Below are 20,910 nucleotides of genomic sequence, written 5' to 3'. Positions count from 1 at the left end.
TCAACAAGGCCGACGCTGTCATCGCACCCCACCTGCGAGACATCATCAACACTTCCTTCGACACCACCATCTTCCCTGAGAGCTGGAAGCACGCCGAACTCAGCGCCCTACTAAAGAAACCTACAGCGGACCCCACCGACCTCAAGAATTACCGCCCCATCTCGCTCCTCCCGTTTCCAGCCAAAGTCATCGAGAAGACCGTCAACAAGCAGATGGCCGCCTTCCTCGAGACAAACGGATCCCTCGACCCCTCACAGTCCGGCTTCCGAGCCAATCACAGCACCGAGACCGCCCTCATCGCCGCCACCGATGACATCCGAGCCCTGATGGACAATGGAGAAACAGCGGCCCTCATCCTCCTAGACCTCTCTGCGGCATTCGACACGGTCTGCCACTGCACCCTAGTACGGCGCCTCAGCAACATCGGAATCCAGGACAAGGCGCTGGACTGGATCATCTCCTTCCTCGACGGAAGAACACAGAGAGTCCGCCTACCACCGTACAAGTCAGAGGCCTCCGAAGTCACCTGCGGCGTCCCTCAAGGATCATCTCTGAGCCCCACCCTCTTCAACGTCTACATGAGCCCCCTCGCGGCCATCGTACGCAAACACAACCTCAGCATAATCTCCAACGCCGACGACACCCAACTGATCCTCTCCCTGACCAACGACCCCGCCGCCGCCAGATCCAACCTGCACGAAGGGATGAAAGAGGTAGCCGAGTGGATGACGACCAGCCGCCTGAAACTGAACTCGGACAAGACAGAGGTCCTCATCCTGGGCTCCTCACCCTCCGCCTGGGACGACTCCTGGTGGCCTCCCGCCCTGGGCACCGCACCCAAACCGACAGACCATGCACGCAACCTGGGCTTCCTCCTGGACTCCTCCCTCTCCATGACCAGGCAAGTCAACAACGTCTCCTCGGCGTGCTTCAACATCCTACGCATGCTACGGAAGATCTTCTGGTGGATCCCCACCGAGACCAGGAAGACCGTCACCCAGGCCCTCGTCACCAGCCGACTGGACTACGGCAACGCCCTCTACGCCGGTACCACCGCCAAGCTCCAGAAGAGACTCCAGCGGATCCAGAACGCCTCAGCCAGACTCATCCTCGACATCCCACGAACCAGCCACATCTCCGGACATCTGAGAGACCTTCACTGGCTCCCCGTCAACAAAAGAATCACCTTCCGCCTCCTCACCCACGCACACAAAGCCCTACACGACCAAGGCCCGAGCTACCTCAACAGCCGAGTCAACTTCCACGCTCCCAAACGCCACCTCCGATCAGCCAACCACGCCCTCGCCGCCGCCCCCCGCATCCGAAGAGCGACTACAGGAGGAAGGTCCTTCTCCTACCTGGCCGCCAAGACCTGGAACTCCCTCCCTACCGACCTGCGCCTGACCCAAGACCACCTCTCCTTCAGGAAGAAGCTGAAGACCTGGCTGTTCGAGCAGTAGCGGCACCCCCCCTCCCCCCCCCCCAGCGCCTTGAGACCCTACGGGTATGTAGCGCGCTTTACAAGTGTCACTGATTGATTGATTGATATTAGTGCACCAGTGGTTGACCATGTGTGATGCTGGACTTACTGCAGTTCTAAGTAATTTTCTACTGTTTGGGTCTCTTTTTGGCTGCAGCAATCAAGGTCACTGCCATGTTCGCATATCTAAAACACAAAATACCGAAAAATGGCACTAATGGGTATGGCCAGTGTTAAATTACACAAGCAGCTATCGCCTATGTTTACAGAAGGCATTCACCCAAACTGACCATGACTGTGATCTCTTTTAGTACATATGGAAAGGTCTTTTGTTTCAATTTGTAGGCCCAACTTCCTTTAAAATTAGGTTTTGTTTCAACAACTTGATGCTCTGTATCTTTTTTATTGAGCATAAGCACGAGCGGGGACCCAATATACAAAAACTGAAGCAAGGTTTCTAAATGCGTATAAAACAATGGTTCCAGAAGAATTTGTTATAAAAATATCTGAAAATCACTTGTAGATTGCCACTGGTTAGTCCAAAGTATTCATGTCAAATTCAGGAAATATTAATTAAACATATGTAAACATAATTGTCATGTAAATCAGTAGTTTAGAAAGGCAAACCAACTACTCATCTGCTAGGATATTTTAATAATTCAACATTCATAGTATTTCACTACAGACAACTGTGTTACGCTTATCCTAAAATCGATCACAGGGGTGTGTGCAGAAACAGATCTGTGTATTTAGAAAAGGAAAAACGATCATGGATTAGCTTTATTATTTATAGGATTCTTACATGGAAAATCAATCGATTGCCTTAACCCCATTCTAACCCTTATCTATTTGAAATTTTTAACATTTCAATCCAACATATGATACCAGTTTCACCATTAGGAGGGAGAGTTAGGAGCAAATTGGAATAGTTTTAACAAAACTAATTAATTTTCCTTGCTGAAGTCAAAGATAGCCCCACATTTGTTTAATTTGTTTTACCATTGTCGCAAACAGCGCTTTGCACTCTCAAAAACATATTCCTTGATCACAACGCTCCTCGGGAAAATATATGCATCAATGTTTGAGAAGCTCCCTTTAGATTTTAGGAATATACCGTTGTGGAGTTTTTCAGTAGATACTTTCTTTTAAATACCATCTTCAAAAGTTCTTATTCATTCGCAAGCTGCACTGTTGTTCCCTGCCCCAGGTGTGCAGTAGAAAGCACACACATTGCTTAGTCTTAACCTCTGGAGACCGGTAAAGCATGCATTTCGTTTAGAAGAAAATGCGTTGTAAGTGCATTTCTGAACAGCAACAAGCTTTCCATGCCCATGGGCAAAACACCGCCACTTATATCACTGGTCACCCGTGACTGGCGCTGGCGGGAGCATGTTTTTGATCGTGCACGTGAAGATTGATTTTATGCTCACAAAACTGTTCGAATGCGGTAAACATCACTAAAATTGTTGTTTGCTCTCTCTAATTACCGGAGTGCAGCCAAGAAATAACACAACCCAATGCCAGTCTGGAGATCATGTTCGGGTCTCACAAAGGCACAGAAAGCTGCAAATGAAAGTCAAATGAACATTTGAAAGGTGATTTCAGCCTTTGCACAATTCAATGTGATCGAAATCCTAGACATAGTAAGCTGTTTATGAACACTTCAATTCTAAAAGCATCTCTAAACTACACTTTTGCAGTAGGCATAAACAATATTTTTAATGAGTAAAAGCACCCAACAAAAATTCACCATTTCATCCAAAGACATTTAATAAGGATGAACAAATGATGCATTACTATTTTGATTCCTCTTTTGTTGAGCAGATTATCCACCAGCCCCTGACACAATGGGAGTGTAAATGACACACCATTTTGAATCTATATACAAATTCCTCCTCCCACGTCACTATTTTTTCAGTCTAAATTGCTTTTTTAGAAACGTTTTGTCTATGATTTATGGCCATGATTAATAGTCATCAGGGTCCATGCAACAGCATTGCTCTGTGGTACCAATGAAGCAATTAGTATACTTGAAAAGCCATCCCAAATGTAGAAGCTGCCTGCTACAGCTGTTAATGTATAACTTCCGCTCCCCGCCTTCTAGGGTCTGCTTAGCTACACCATAAAAGGCAAGTTTCAATCGCCTCACACCCAACACTGTGAAGGACACACAGGCCCTACCTCTGTACATACATGAGAAACAATTAGCTGGTCTGCGAAATTACCTCTGTAGAACAAGTATGGCCCTGATTTTGTATCAGGCACTCAGAATTACAATATAGGCTAAAGGTAATTTTGTTAAAGAATTTAGATACCCATCTAGTTGAAGAATTGCACAATGTGAAATGTCTGATGAAGTGTACATAATTTGATATAATTATATAATGACTTTGGCACACAACTAGGTCTGTAAATTTGCCTTATTTACTTTCACGTAATTATGCCAAATTATGCCAAATTACATTGTTAGACATGTCATCTTTAGAGTGGTCTTTCACTAAACTTATTGGGCCCGATTCACAGAACTAACTTAAGACAAAATCCTAAACTTACTACCATTTTCGTATTCACAGAAGGTACTTACTCATTTTGGTATTCACAGAAGACACTTACTCATTTCGGTATTCACAGAAGTTAGGAGTCCTAAGTTTAGGACTCCTAAATGCCTTCTGTGAATACCGAAAGTCTTAAAATTAGGATTTTTCTCAGTTTAGGAGTCCTAAACTTAGGAGTCCTAACTATACTACTACTAAACTGAGAAAAATCCAAATTTTAAGGCTTTCAGTATTCACAGAAGGCATTTAGGAGTCCTAAAGTTAGGAGTCCTAACTTTACTACTACTAAATTGAGAAAAATCCTTATTTTAAGACTTTCGGTATTCACAGAAGGCATTTAGGAGTCCTAAAGTTAGGACTCCTAACTTCTGTGAATACCGAAATGAGTAAGTGCCTTCTGTGAATACCGAAATGAGTAAGTACCTTCTGTGAATACGAAAATGGTAGTAAGTTTAGGATTTTGTCTTAAGTTAGTTCTGTGAATCGGGCCCTAGGCCTTTAACCTCCTATTTTTGCTGGATCTTTTGATTGGTCTTAGGACTCTTAGCACTTTACCACTGCTAACCAGTGCTAAAGTGCATGTTTGTCTCCCCTAAACATGATGTTATTGGTGTATATACCTGTTTGGCATATTTAGTTTACTGGTAAGTCCTTTGTAAAGTGGTATACCACATACACAGGGCCTACACTTCAAATGCTATTATTGGGCTTGCCAAAGCGATACCAAAGGGGATGATGGACGGAGCATTTGAGCAAATCACTCACCCCCAGTCAACTGATCTGAGTTTAATCCATAATCATTCTTTAGCTCACTCCACCACCTCAGTTCAGACATGGCCATATGCAAATCAGTCTGACCCTATGCCTCATGGGAACAGTCCACCCCAACTGCCAAGCCATGTCTTCCCTGGCCCGGAAACAAGCATCCTGGGACCGGTTTCGCGTTCATAACCCTCATCAGCCGGGCTATCTTGAATCCAGTGGCAAAGTGAGCAAGGGACCCACGTCTGGGCATACCCTGCCAATTTAGGGCGAACAAAGCGATACCAAAGGGGATGATGGACGAAGCGTTTGAGCAAATCAAACACTCACCCCCAGTCAACTGATCTGGGTTTAATCCCTCATTCTTTAGCTCACTCCACCACCCCAGTTCAGACATGGCCATATGCAAATCAGTCTGACCCTGTGCCTCATGGGAACAGTCCAGCCCAAACTGCAAAGCCATGTCTTCCCTGGACCGGAAACAAGCATCCTGGGACTGGTTTCAGGTTCATAACCCTCATCAGCCGGGCTATCTTGAATCCAATGGCAAAGTGAGCAAGAGACCCACGTCTGGGCATACCCTGCCAATTTAGGGCGCACAAAGCGATACCAAAGGGGTGATGGACGGAGCGTTTGAGCAAATCAAACACTCACCCCCAGTCAACATTTTTCTGCATTCTGTCCATCAATTGTTCTTTTTGCATTTGTCACCCCGAGTGGGACGGGTATGCTCAGACGTGAGTCCCGTGCTCTCCATGGCATTGGAGTCAAGCTACCCTGGCTGATGAGGGCTGAAAGCCGGAAACCGGTCCTAGGATGCTTGTTTCCAATCCAGGGAGGACCTGGCCTGGCAGTTCGGGTTGAACTGTTCCCATTGGGCGCAGGGTCAAGACTGATTTGCAAATGGCTGGGTCCACTCTGGAATGGCATGGTGAGCAAAAAAACAATGGATTTAGGCCCAGATCTCTGTACTGGGGTGAATGTATGACATTGTTCTGCATTTTGTCCATCAATTGTTCTTTTTGCATTTGTCACCCCAAATGGAACGGGTATGCTCAGACGTGAGTCCCGTGCTCTCCATGCCACTGGAGTCAAGCTATCCTGACTGATGAGGGCTGAAATCCCGAAACCGGTCTTAGGATGCTTGTTTCCAGTCCAGGGAGGACCTGGCTTGGCAGTTCGGGCTGGACTGTTCCCATTGGGTGCAGGGTTAAGACTGATTTGCATATGGCTGGGTCCAAACTGGAATGGCATGGTGAGCAAAAAATTGATGGATTTAGGCCCAGATATCTGTACTGGGGTGAATGTATGACATTGCTCTGCATTCTGTCCATCAATTGTTCTTTTTATATTTGTCACCCCGAGTGGGACGGGTATCCTCAGACGTGAGTCCCGTGCTCTCCATGACACTGGAGTCAAGTTATCCTGGCTGATGAGGGCTGAAAGCCCGAAACCGGTCCTAGGATGCTTGTTTCCAGTCCAGGGAGGACCTGGCCTGGCAGTTCGGGCTGGACTGTTTCCATTGGGCGCAGGGTCAAGACTGATTTGCATATGGCTGGGTCCAAACTGGAATGGCATGGTGAGCAAAAAAACTGTGGATTTAGGCCCATATCTCAGTACTGGGGTGAATGTATGACATTGTTCTGCGTTCTGTCCATCAATTGTTCTTTTTGCATTTGTCACCCCGAGTGGGACGGGTATGCTCAGACGTGATTCCCATGCTCTCCACGCCACTGGAGTCAAGCTATCCTGGCTGATGAGGGCTGAAAGCCCGAAACCGGTCCTAAGATGCTTGTTTCCTGTCCAGGGAGGACCTGGCCTGGCAGTTCGGGCTGGACTGTTCCCATTGGGCGGCGGGTCAAGACTGATGTGCATATGGCTGTGTCCAAACTGGAATGGCATGGTGAGCAAAAAAAACGATGGATTTAGGCCCAGATCTCTGTACTGGGGTGAATGTATGACATTGTTCTGCATTCTGTCCATCAATTGTTCTTTTTGCATTTGTCACCTCAAGTGGAACGGGTATGCTCAGACGTGAGTCCCGTGCTCTCCATGCCACTGGAGTCAAGCTATCCTGGCTGATGAGGGCTGAAAGTCCGAATCCGGTCCTAGGATGCTTGTTTCCAGTCCAGGGAGGACCTGGCCTGGCTGTTCGGGCTGGACTGTTCCCATTGGGCACAGGGTCAAGACTGATTTGCACATGGCTGGGTCCAAACTGGAATGGCATGGTGAGCAAAAAAACGATGGATTTAGGCCCATATCTCTGTACTGGGGTGAATGTATGACATTGTTCTGCATTCTGTCCATCAACTGTTGTTTTTGAATGAGAGATGGACTCTCCCTTCACTTCAAGTCATCTCCAAGGGCTTGTTGGCTTGCCTCCTGTTGCTTGAGACTCAGGAATATTAAAGTCTCCACTCCTGCTCCTGTGCCAGGCTCACTGTAAGTGGCCCAGTTACTTGCAACACTAATTTCAACGCATCTCCTGTCTGTTTGTTTTACAGGATGAAATCTCGGATTTTTGTAAAACTCTGCTGATGAATCTTTTTCTTTTCACATCCCTCATTTCTATACTTGCACTTTGAATCTCATTCCTAGTAAGTAACTTAAAGAGATAGTGAGTCTTGAATGTTATATCTTATTATACATACCTATGCATCTATTTATTTTGAAGGATCATAATATAAAATAGACTTGCTATAATAACCACCTAACACCCTTCCACTACTCCATGAGTTGTAGGTATTATGAAAACAACTCTACTTAGTAATATCTGACATAGTAAGATTCTATTCTGCTACGAAATCTCTGTTTTGGAAGGAACTTTATAAAATACAGGAATGGATGCCAAATAGCAAAGAATTATATTCAGGAAGTTATCCAAAGTCTATAGTTTCAGTCTGATATAGACCATAGAAATTGCAATCAGTTGAGTCAGTTAGAGTATAAGTACACTTTTTTCATTGAAAATCTATCAAAAAGCATGCTGTCAATCAGAGCTTTGTGTTATTCTTCATTGATGATCCATGTATGTCACCTAATACTCCATCAATAACTTCATTATGTGACATATTTGCATTTAAAATGTACCCATTGATATCAAGTATCACACATTAGAATTGTATTAGTTTTGAAAGAATCAATCATATTGTTAGACCTGTCAGTATTAGGGTGGTCTTCCCCATACCTTTTTCCTGTGTTCCTCAATTGTTTGCTGAAAATCTTTTTTGTTGACCATAGGACTCTGTGCACTTTACCACTAGTAACAATTGCCAAAGTTATTTTGCTCTCTCTACTAATCATGGTAAAATTGGTTTATACCTGATTGGCATATTTAATTTACATATAAGTTCCTTGTAGTGTGGCATACCATATATCCAGGGCCTGTAAATTAAATGCTACTAGTGTCCCTGCAGCACTTGCTGTGTCACCCATTTAAGAAGCCCCTTAACCCCTTCGCTGCCAGGCCTTTCCCCCCCCTGTGCTAAGCCTTTTTTTGGGATGTATGACGTTACAACGCACACTTTTACAACGCATGCACTTACAACGCATTTTTTACAACGCATAATCCATTACAACGCATGACATTACAACGCATGACACTACAACGCATTTTTAAAAACTACCTTTACAACGCATTTCCATTACAACGCATACTACCTTTACAACGCATACCATTACAACGCATAATATTAAATTGCATTTAAGGTAAGTATTAGATAGTATAGGGGTAAAAGTTACTTTTCTAACTCCAGGGGGTGCAACAGTAGGGTAAGTGTTGGATAGTATAGGGGTAAAAATTACTATTCTAACTCCAGGGGGTGCAACAGTAGGGTAAGTGTTGGATAGTATAGGGGTAAAAATTACTATTCTAACTCCAGGGGGTGCAACAGTAGGGTAAGTGTTGGATAGTATAGGGGTAAAAATTACTATTCTAACTCCAGGGGGTGCAACAGTAGGGTAAGTGTTGGATAGTATAGGGGTAAAAATTACTATTCTAACTCCAGGGGGTGCAACAGTGGGGTAAGTGTTGGATAGTATAGGGGTAAAAATTACTATTCTAACTCCAGGGGGTGCATCAGTAGGGTAAGTGTTGGATAGTATAGGGGTAAAAATTACTATTCTAACTCCAGGGGGTGCAACAGTAGGGTAAGTGTTGGATAGTATAGGGGTAAAAATTACTATTCTAACTCCAGGGGGTGCAACAGTAGGGTAAGTGTTGGATAGTATAGGGGTAAAAATTACTATTCTAACTCCATGGGGTGCAACAGTAGGGTAAGTGTTGGATAGTATAGGGGTAAAAATTACTATTCTAACTCCAGGGGGTGCAACAGTAGGGCAAGTGTTGGATTGTATAGGGGTAAAAATTACTATTCTAACTCCAGGGGGTGCAACAGTAGGGTAAGTGTTGGATAGTATAGGGGTAAAAATTACTATTCTAACTCCAGGGGGTGCAACAGTAGGGTAAGTGTTGGATAGTATAGGGGTAAAAATTACTATTCTAACTCCAGGGGGTGCAACAGTAGGGTAAGTGTTGGATAGTGTAGTGTAATATTATGCATTGTAATGGTATGCGTTGTAATGGTAGTATGCGTTGTAATGGAATGCGTTGTAAAGGTAGTTTTTAAAAATGCGTTGTAGTGTCATGCGTTGTAATGTCATGCGTTGTAATGGATTATGCGTTGTAAAAAATGCGTTGTAAAGGTAGTGCGTTGTAAAAGTTGCGTTGTAAAGGTTGTTCCCCCTTTTTTTGGCTATTTGGGGTAGTGCATGCATGTAACATTTTAAACACATAAGGTATCCACGCCAAACATGCGTCCTTTTCTTCCAACATCATAGGGATTCTAAAGGTACCCAGGGTTTGTGGATCCCCCTGGAGGGGACCCAGAAATTAGCCAAAATACAGCTAAATGTTCTTTGCTTTGGGAAAAATTGGGAAAACGGGCTGCAAATGAAAGCATCTGGGTTTCTCCCTGCAAATGTTATAAAAAAAGGTTTGTGGGGATGAAATCACCAATTTCCCAGCTTTTAGGGAATGACAGACTTTTGTCAGAAAACCAACATTTTTTACACAGTTTTGGCATTTTTCTGGGACATAGCCTATTTTTGCTATTTTTTGTGCTTTCAACCTCCCTCCTTCCCATTAATGGTAGAAATGGGTCTAAAAGTAATAATGGATCCTGGAAAACTATACATTTTAGAAAAGTAGACAAAACTCTGAATTTAGCAAGGGGTCATTTGTGTAGATCCATCAAGGTTTCTTTATAGAAACTAACAGTTAAATTTAGGAAAAATTGAAAATTAGTTGAAAAAAACTGCCTTTTGTGTCAATGTTTTCACCGGTAACTTCTTCTAATTATGACAGCTCTTTGAAAGCAATATACCGTTACATCCGCTTGACCTTCCTGTTTGTGGGGATATATAGGACTTGTAGATTCACGAAGAACCCTACGAACCCAGAGTAAAAAACTAGGCAGCAATTTGCAATAGTTTTTTATTATGTTCCGGGTATATAGAAATTATTGTGGGAAAATGTATACATGGAAAAATCAGTTTGAAAGACACCTATGTATTTCTAAAATGGGAACAAATTATAGAGTTTAGAAACAGTAAATATTTGCACATTTTCGAAATTGGGAATACTCATACTAGCATGAGAATTATCGGTCATTTTTCAAAATGACTTCCTTTTTACACAATGTCTTTCATTTGGAAGGCAGAAATACATCAAAAATCAATAGGTAATAACAGTTGCGTTACAAATCTGAATTACCCAAAGTCTCACGATGAAAATGGTACCTCACTTGTGTGGGTAGGCATAGTGCCCACGACAGGAAATGGCTCAAAACCCAACGTGAACACACCACATTTTCACAATAAAAATGTACCCTTTTTTTGCGAAGTGTCTAGCTGTAGTTTTTTAACACTAGATCTGCCGGCACCAAGGCAAACCTAGCAAACCTATTCATTTTTGAAAACTAGACACCCAGGGTAATCCAGGATGGGGTGACTTGACTGCCTCCCACCAGGGTCTGTTACCCAGAATCCCTTGCAAACCTAAAAAATTGTCCAAAAAACCACATTTCCCCCACATTTCTGTGGTGGAAAATTCTGAAATCTGCGTGGATCCACAAATTTCCACCCACCCCGCATTCCCCAAAGTCTTACGAGAACAATGGTACCTCACTTGTGTGGGTCGGCCAAGTGCCCGCGACAGGAGACAGCGTAAAACGCAACATGGTCACACCTCAATTTCGCAGTGAAAAATGACCCTTTTTTGGCAAAGTGCTTAGCTGTAGTTTTTGAACCCTAGCTCTACCGGCCCTTAGGGAAACCTAGCAAACCTATACATTTTTTAAAACTAGACACCTAGGGGAATCCAGGATGGGATGACTTGACTGCCTCCCACCAGGTTCTGTGACCCAGAATCCCTTGCAAATCTAAAAAATTGTCCAAAAAAACACATTTTCCCCACATATCTGTGATGGAAAGTTCTGGAATATGTGTGGATCCACAAATTTCCACCCACCCCACGTTCCCCAAAGTCTTACAAGAAAAATGGTACCTCACTTGTGTGGGTCAGCCTAGTGCCCGCGACAGGAAACAGCATAAAACGCAACATGGTCACACCTCAATTTCGCAGTGAAGAATGACCCTTTTTTGGCAAAGTGCCTAGCTGTAGTTGTTTAACCCTAGCTCGGCTGGCACCTAGGAAAACCTAGCAAACCTATACAGTTTTGAAAACTAGACACTCAGGGGAATCCAGCATGGGGAGACTTGACTGCCTTCCACCAGGTTCTGTTACCCAGAATCCCTTGCAAACCTAAAAACCACATTTTCCCCACACATCTGTGATGGAAAGTTCTGGAATATGCGTGGATCCACAAATTTCCACCCACCCCGAGTTCCCCAAAGTCTTACAAGAAAAATGGTACCTCACTTGTGTGGGTCGGCCTAGTGCCCGCGACAGGAAACGGCGCAAAACGCAACGTGGTCACACCTCAATTTCGCAGTGAAATATGACCCTTTTTTGGCAAAGTGCCTAGCTGTCGATTTTGAACCATAGGTCTGCCGGCACCTAGGAAAACCTAGCAAACCTATATATTTTTTTAAACTAGACACCGAGGGAAATCCAGGATGCGGTGACTTAGCTGCCTCCCACCAGGTTGTGTTACCTAGAATCCCTTGCAAACCTAAAAAATTATCCAAAAAACCACATTTTCCCCACATTTCGGTGGTGGAAAGTTCTGGAATCTGCGTAGATCCACAAATTTCCACCCACCCCCCGTTCCCCAAAGTCTTACGAGAAAAATGGTACCTCACTTGTGTGGTTCGGTCTAGTGCCCACGACAGGAAACGGCACAAAACGCAACGTGGTCACACCTCAATTTCGCAATGAAAAATGACCCTTTTTTAGCAAAGTGCTTAGCTGTTGTTTTTGAACCCTAGCTCTGCCGGCACCTAGGGAAACCTAGCAAACCTATACATTTGTGAAAACTAGACACCCAGGGGAATCCAGGATGGGGTGACTTGACTGCCTCCCACCAGGTTCTGTTACCCAGAATCCCTTGCAAACCTAAAAATTTTCCCCAAAAACACATTTTCCCCACATTTCTGTGGTGAAGAGTTCTGGAATCTGCATGGATCCATAAATTTCCACCCACCCCGCGTTTCCCAAATTCTTACGATTAAAATGGCACCTCACTTGTGTGGGTTGGCCTAGTGCCCGCGACAGGAAACAGTGCAAAACGCAACGTGGTCACACCTCCATTTCACAGTGAAAAATGACCCTTTTTTGGCAAAGTGCCTAGCTCTAGTTTGTGAACCCTAGCTCTGCAGGCACCTAGGGAAACCTACCAAACCCACACATTTCTGAAAACTAGACACCCGAGGGCTTCAAGAGAGGTATGACTTGCGTGGATCCCCCATTGTTTCCTTACCCAGAATTCCCTGCATACCTCAATTGTAGCTGAAAAAATCACTTTTTTCACACATTTTTGTCTGGGAAAGTTTGGCATCACCGGGCTCACACAAATTTCCCACCACCCAGCGTTCCCTCAGGTCTCCCGATAAAAATGGTGCCTCACTTGTGTGGGAGGCCCAAGTATCCGCGACAGGCAAGGGACCAAAACGTAGTGAGGCGACATCAAAATTGCCTATCTCAAAACCACCTGGTTTTGCAAGGGGGGTCACCTGGGTTTTTGGCCCCGTGCTCGGCGGCCATCTAGGGAAACTGACCAAACCCAAACATTTCTGAAAACTAGACACCCAGGGGCTTCCAGGGAGGTACGTCTTGTGTGGATCCCCCAACGTTTCCTTACCCAGAATCCCCTGCAAACCTCTATTTTAGCTGAAAAAATCACTTTTTTCACACGTTTTTGTGTGGGAAAGTGTGGCATCACCGGGCTCACACAAATTTCCTACCACCCAGCGTTCCCCCGGGACTCCCGATAAAAATGGTGCCTAACTTGTGTGGGAGGCCCCAAAAAAATCCCTGGCGTCTAGTGGTCTTTTTGCCCCCCCCGGCAGGTTAGATTGGTGGCTAATGCCCCTATCTGCCCCCTAGGGGAGGCAGAAAGTCCACTAGACGCCAGGGAGTTTTTTGGGCAAATTTTAATTAGGGTGGGGGCTGCCCAAAATAGGCATGCCAATGCCCCCACCCTAATTAAAATTTTCCCAAAAAAATCCATGGCGTCTAGTGGGCTTTTGCCCCTTGGAGGGGCAGATTGGGGGATACTGCCCCATCTGTCCCCCAGGGGGGGCAGGAGTGCTGTAATTCTTGTGGGGAGGGGGTAGGGGCATGCCTGTTTTGGGCAACCCCCACCCTAATTCAAATTTACCACAAAAAAATCCCTGGCACCTTGTGAGATTTTTGCCCCCCCGGCGGGGCAGATTGGGGGCTAATGTCCCCATCTGCCCCCCAGGGGAGGTAGAAAGTCCACTAGACGCCAGGGAGTTTTTGGGGCAAATTTTAATTAGGGTGGGGGCTGCCCAAAACGGGCATGCCAATGCCCCCACTCTAATTTAAATTTGCCCCCCAAAAATCCCTGGCATCTAGTGGGCTTTTTGCCCCCTGGGGGGGAGCAGATTGGGGGCTACTGCCCCATCTGTCCCCTGGGGGTTCAGGAAGGCTGTAATGTTTGTGGGGAGGGGGTGGGGGCATGGGCGTGCCCGTTTTGGGCAACCCAACCCTAATTTAAATTTGCCCTCAAAAAATCCCTGGCATCTAGTGGCTTTTTGCCTCCACGGCGGGCAGATGGGGGCTAATGCCCCCAACCTCCCCCCCAGGGGAGGCAGAAAGTCCACTAGATGCCAGAGTGTTTTTTGGGCAATTTTTAATTAGGGTGGGGGCTGCCCAAAACGGGCATGCCAATGCCCCCACCCTAATTGAAATTTGCCCAAAAAAATTCCTGGCGTCTAGTGGGCTTTTTGCCCCCGGGGGGGCAGATTGTGGGCTACTGCCCCATCTGTCCCTCACGGGGGGCAGGAATGCTGTAATTTTTGCAGGGAGGGGGTGGGGGCATGGGCATGTCCGTTTTGGGCAACCCCCACCCTAATTAAATTTGCCCCAAAATAATCCCTGGCATCTAGTGGGCTTTTTGCCCCCCCGGCAGGGCAAATTGGGGGCAAATGTCCTCATCTGCCCCCCAGGGGAGGCAGAAAGTCCACTAGACGCCAGGGAGTTTTTGGGGCAAATTTTATTTAGGGTGGGGGCTGCCCAAAATGGGCTTGCCAATGCCCCCATCCTAATTAAAATTTGCCCAAAAAAATCCCTAGCATCTAGTGGGATTTTTGCCCCCTGGAGGGAGCAGATTGGGGGCTACTGTCCCATCTGTCCCCCTGGGGTTCAGGAAGGCTGTAATTTTTGCGGGGAGGGGGTGGGGGGCATGAGCATGCCCGTTTTGGGACTCCAACCCTAATACAAATTTGCCACAAAAATATCCCTGGCGTCTAGTGGGCTTTTTGCCCCCCCCTGCGGGTCAGATTGGCTGCTAATGCCCCCATCCTCCTCCCCAGGTGAGGCAGAAAGTCCACTAGATGCCAGGGAGTTTTTAGGGCACATTTTAATTAGGGTGGCGGCTGCCCAAAACGGGCATGCCAATGCCACCCTAATTAAAATTTGCCCAAAAAGTCCCAGGCATCCAGTGGGCTTTTTGCCTCTCCGGGGGGGGGCAGATTGGGGGCTACTGCCCCATCTGTCCCCCGGGGGCAGAAAGGCTGTTATTTTTGCGGGCGGGGGGTGGGGGCATGGGCATGCCTGTTTTGGAAGCCCCAACCCTAATTCAAATTTGCCCCCAAAAAATCCCTGGCGTCTAGTGGGCTTTGTGCCCCCCTGACAGGGCAGACTGGGGCTAATGTAGCCATCTGTCCCCCGGGGGGGCAGAAAGTCTACTAGACGCCAAGGAGTTTCTGGAAAAATTACATTTGGGGTGGGGGCTGCCCAAAACGGGCATGCCAATTAAAATTTGCCCAAAAAATCCCTGGCGTCTAGTGGGCTTTTTGCCCCCCTGGGGGACAGATGGCTACATTAGCCCCCAGTCTGCCCTGCCAGGGGGGCAGGAAGGCTGTTATTTGTGTCGGGGAGGGGGTGCCCATTTGGGGAACACCCACCCTAATTGAAATTCACCCCAAAAAATCTCCCTGGCGTCTAATGGGCTTTTTGTCCCCCCGGCGAGGCAGATTGGAGGCTAATGCCCCCATCTGCCACCCAGGGGGGGGCAGAAAGTCCACTAGATGCCAAGGAGTTTTTGGGCGAATTTTAATTAGGGTGGGGGCTGCTCAAAACGGGCATCCCAATCCCCCACCCTAATTAAAATTTGCTCCAAAAAATCCCTGGCATCTAGTGGGCTTTTTGCCCCCGGGAAATCAGATTGGGGCTACTGCCCCATCTTCCCCCCAGGGGGCAGGAAGGCTTTTATTTTTGTGGAGGGGGTGGGGGCATGGGCATGCCCGTTTTGGGAGCCCCCACCCTAATTCAAATTTGCTAAAAAAAAAACCCTGGTGTCTAGTGGGCTTTTTGCCCCCCTGGCGGGGCAGATTGGCTGCTAATGGCCCCATCTGCCCCCCAGGGGGGGCAGAAAATCCACTAGACGCCAAGCAGTTTTTGGGCAAATTTTAATTAGGGTGGGGGCTGCCCAAAATGGGCATGCCAATGCCCCCACCCTAATTAAAATTTGCAAAAAAAAAACCTGCGTCTAGGGGTATTTTGCCCCCCCGGGAGGATAGATTGGGGCTATTGCCCCATCTGCCCCCCAGGGGGGCAGAAAGGCTATTATTTTTGTGGGGTTGGGGGCATGGGCATGCCCATTTTGGGAGCCCCCACCCTAATTCAAATTTGCCCCAAAAAAGTCCCTGGTGTCTTGTGGGCTTTTTGCCCCCCCGGCGAGGGGAGACTGGGGGCTAATGCCCCCATCTGCCCGCCGGGGGGGCAAAAAGACTAAATCTCACCCCAAATATTTGAGGGGAGCAAAAACCCGTGCCCAACGTGCCGCTTGCCCCTCCCTGGTGTCTACTGGGTGGATCCCTGCTTGGGGATCGCCCTCCTGGGGCTATCCCCTAGCAGGGATCCACTGGGGAGGGGTACCATTTGAAAGGGGAGATTCTCCCCTTTCCGATGATACCCCTCCCGTCTTTCTACGTGCCCGGGGGGCTGAGATAGCCCCCTGAGCACATAGAAAGTGAAACTGAAATGAGCCTAAAGGCTCATTTCAGTTTCGGTTTCCGTGCAATGACGACGTGCGCACGGATCGTCATTGCACAGAAACCTGGGAGGGGGCCTTGGGAGCTGGGGAAGCTCTTCCCCAGCTCCCAAGGTCACAGGGAATAATAGAAATCCCTCTGCTGTCTGCAGCAGAGGGATTTCGTGTCCCTGGCCTCATGACGGAATGGTTCCATCATGAGCACAGGGGCACTGATGCTCATGACGGAACCATTCCGTCATGAGCATCGAAGGGGTTAAGACATATCTCATTGCAGCCTGAATGCAATTTTAAATGGACATTTTGACTTGTCAATATACCCCATTTCCAAACCATAAACTCCCCTTTTATAACATATAGGTCACACCTAAGGTACGCCCTAGGTAGCCCATAGGGCAGAGTGCATTACAATTAAAAGGTCGGGCATGTACTTTTTAGTTTTACAAGTCCTGGTAGTGAAAAACTCCTAAGTTTGTTTTTCACTTCTGTGAAGCCTACCTGTTCCATAGGATAACATTTGGTTGATTTATTATATTTAATAAGTGCCAGCGTGTGATTGGGGACAGATAGGCATTTCGTGTTTGGTATCTAAGAAGTTGCAATTAAAAATCCTTTTTAATGGTAAGTCAGATTTTAAATTACAATTTTGAAAATGTCACTTTTAGAAAGTTAACTGTCGACTAGAGCGTTAAGTTCTAGAGAGGGTGTGCACTACCTAATACACTCCTAGATGAGTGTGCATAAACAAATTACGCTCAATGTTAAGAACATTTTATAATGAAACTAAACATGTTACACGCATAGACAAAAAATGATTGTTGATGTAGAGTCAATCTCCACAATACTGGATTGTCCAAGGAATATGACAAATGAACCGTAAACCAATTTCTGGCTGCGATGTGTTAATTTATTCACACTTCACAAAGATGAATCCGAAATCGATGATAAACTTCAACAAATAAAGATATCCTAGTTCCAGACAATGAAATTCTGTATGTTCCCAACGCATTTCGGGTGCAACCAGCACCCTTCTTCAGGGAATATCTACAAATAAATGTATCAATTGTAATGCCACAATAGATAAACGAATAAACATGAATATCAACAGGATTCTTGAAATTCAAATATCAGCATGCATAAAAATAGAATAGGCCCATGAAATTCGGGAAAGTCCAAAATATAACATGAATGAACTCCAAAGATTAAAACAATAAAAATAAAAGAGAGAGTGCTGAGGCATATGGGAGCGGCGACACAGAAACACCAAGCACGTGCAATGTAAGAACAAACAAAGTGCTTCAGTGAGGAAGAAAGGATGAGAAACTAAAGAAAATGATAAGTGAAGGAAAAAACGTGCGCAATGTGCGAAAAATATCTACCTAATGCCGATCTGCATAGGAACCAAATCACTGAAGTAACAGCTGAATTGAGTAGAACTGCCTGCAGGGCCAGAAAAAATGTAATTGTAGTGTAATCTGAGTAACCTGTAAGAAAACAACTCATGTGGTCTTAAAGGTTAATATAGCAAAGGATGTAGAGCACTCACCAAATAGCGGAATGGGTAGTCCCGCAGCTATTATCGCAACGCGAATCCAAAACAAATCCAACTGGTACTTAAAATTATATATGTACCTCACACTCGATAATCACATCTCCTCCCGGATACGGGAAACAGACTGTGAAACAAGAAACAATCTGTTACTGACGATGTTTCTGATGAAAGCCAAAATGGCAGATGCACTCATTGGATTATAAAAAACGTACCAATGTCAAATAACGTGTCCTATTACTGCGAAACGACATGCAAAGCTCTGCTTGTGTGCTGGGATTTAGAACAGCTGATAATGAGCGCGAAAACGTGTTGCGTATACGCATCATAGAAATAAATAAAGCATGCTGAGCAAGTGAAAAAACAAAGCGGCCATCTTGGAAAGGTCTAAAAACTACCACAGTTGAGGTTCCTTCCACATCTTCCTCCAAAGTATCTTTTTTGGAGACGAGCCCAGCCGCCAACAATCCACCAACCACACAGGTCAACATCAAGACAGGCACTCCAAAACCCGCAGAGGTAGGGAAAGCACAAGGCAAACTCATGCAGGTCGCAGACAGAAGAAACACAAGTGGTAAATATCTCTTCAGTTACTTTAACTGAAGCACAAACGGCAGTACTACAGAAGGGAGCATCTTTTGCACCTACCTTCCACACTACACCATTTCACATGGAGATAGCATTTTACAAATTCATGCGCAAGCTAAGGTTATGTTACTTTTTCTCCGAACCATCTTTTTTGAGTATTGATTCAAGCCTGAGTGAGTACATTGAGTTCAAACCCAAAATCACTTTTATAGCCCCTAGCCCTTGTCGTCATGGATAGTCATTTTTATGAAACTAAGGTGGAAGAGATGTTGTCTGATGAATCCACATATCTACCGCTTAGTCAGGATCCAACCACAGAATTTCAAGGTACACTTCCCAAAATGTTATCTCACGCTAAAGACATGGGATGGATACATTCTAAAACATTTGAATTTCTGTACCTCAAATCTCCTAGAAGGCCATCTATATATATGTTACCTAAAATTCATAAGAATCTTTGGGACCCCCCATTTCGTCCCATTGTGTCCGGCTGCAGTTCCATTCATGAACTGCTAGGTCATTACTTAGATACATTTTTACAGCCCATTGTACAGTCTGGTCCAACTTATGTGCAGGACACAACTCATTTCTTGAAGTTATTAGGAGGTCTTCTTCTACCATCTGAGCAAGAAATATGGCTAGGTACGATTTATGTGGTATCATTATATACCTCCATACCACATGCTGAGGGCATTGAAGCCATTGAGTGGGCTCTATTACAGCAGGAGCACATTTTGGCCAATAAAGTTTTTCTGTTGGAATTGTTGCAGTTTTGTCTCTTTCATAGTTATTTTGAATGGAAAGACAGGTATTTCCTCCAAACCAATGGTACTTCCATGGGTTTTGCGGGAGCACCTAGTTATACCAACATTTTCATGATGCAATTTGAGCAAGAACACATACTCAATGATCCCACATGGACTGATCATCTCATCATATACCGTCGGTATATTGATGACATCTTCATCATATGGCGAGGCGACAGACAGGTTTTAGAAAGCAAATTACAAGCACTCAACAACATTAAGTCAAGGATTCAATTCACTTTTACTCTAGATAAATGCAGAATATCTTATTTGGATGTTGATATACAATTATAGAATTCTAAGTTAGTCACCAAAGTTTTCAAGAAACCTACTGATCGCAACAACACTTTACTGTATGACATTTTTCATCCTGAATCCCTCAAGAGGCACCTTCCATTTTCTCAATTTCTGAGGATCAAGCGTATTACTACAGATCCTATTCAATTGAGTAAGTCCCTTCAGTCCGCCAAGCAAAACTTCGCAGCTAGGGGTTATCCAAGAGAATTATTAGAACACTCTGAAGCCAGACTAGCAGAGATTTCCAGACTACAATTACTTGAGAAGAAGGTGAAACCCGATAAACACAAAGAGGTTTTTGTCTCTACCTTCTCTACTCTATCGCCTGCAATAAAAAAAAACATCTTGAGAAGATGGGATTTGTTACAGACAGAACCTGATTTTGGGGATCTGTTCAAGGAACGGCCAATTTTTGCCTATAAACGTTCCCGTAACATCAAGGAACTTCTCAAGAAGCGTGATGTTCAAACTACATTTCAAGACAAAGGAATGATGAAGCGCTATAACTGTTCCCATTGCAACAATGTAATTACTGGAATATCCATAGCACATCCCTGGACAGGTAACTCCATTAGATTGCAGTTTACAGCTAACTGCAACACGCAGAACGTCATTTATGCAATACGGTGCCCTTGTGGCATGTATTATGTGGGCAAGACCGAGCGGTTGTTACCCGTGTTACAGAGCACAAAAGCAGGATTCGCACCAGAACGTTGAGCTCCGCTTTAGCCAGCCATTGGGTTGACGCACACCATACCATAGCACAACTTCGGTTTACCGTACTAGAGGTCGTGCGTGACTATAAGGATAGGGACATCTCTAAATTCATTAGTCAAAGGAAGACATTCTGGATCAGATACCTGGATATCTGAGCCCCAAAGGTCTGAATGACATGCTTGAATTAGCATGTTTTCTATGAGGACAATCCCTGAGGCATCATAGAGATTTTGTTGAGTAATTTCACCATACTATCTGGCGACACAGATTACACATAGCACTTCAGTTTGAATCATTATCATATCGTTTTTGATTTATCACCCATTTCATATTATATATAAACATCAATCAATTAATTTTTTGAGTACAGCAATGGATCAGACTGTTCTGTTTGAATTATACAATATATTGTTTCTCTATGTACTGTCATTTTGTTTTTTTTATTGTCAAATCCATG

The 20,910-nt window shown here is 45.2% G+C and overlaps 1 pseudogene; it reads left to right on the top strand.

The window, feature by feature from the left end:
* Nucleotides 1-20,910, top strand: part of LOC146857550 (uncharacterized) — a 46,830-nt pseudogene that overhangs the window by 15,750 nt on the left and 10,170 nt on the right.

Source organism: Triturus cristatus, chromosome 3_2 (genome assembly GCF_964204655.1).
Source record: "Triturus cristatus chromosome 3_2, aTriCri1.1, whole genome shotgun sequence".
Lineage (NCBI taxonomy): Eukaryota > Metazoa > Chordata > Amphibia > Caudata > Salamandridae > Triturus > Triturus cristatus.
Note: the sequence above shows the minus strand (reverse complement) of the source record. Positions and strands in the feature narration are given on the sequence as shown.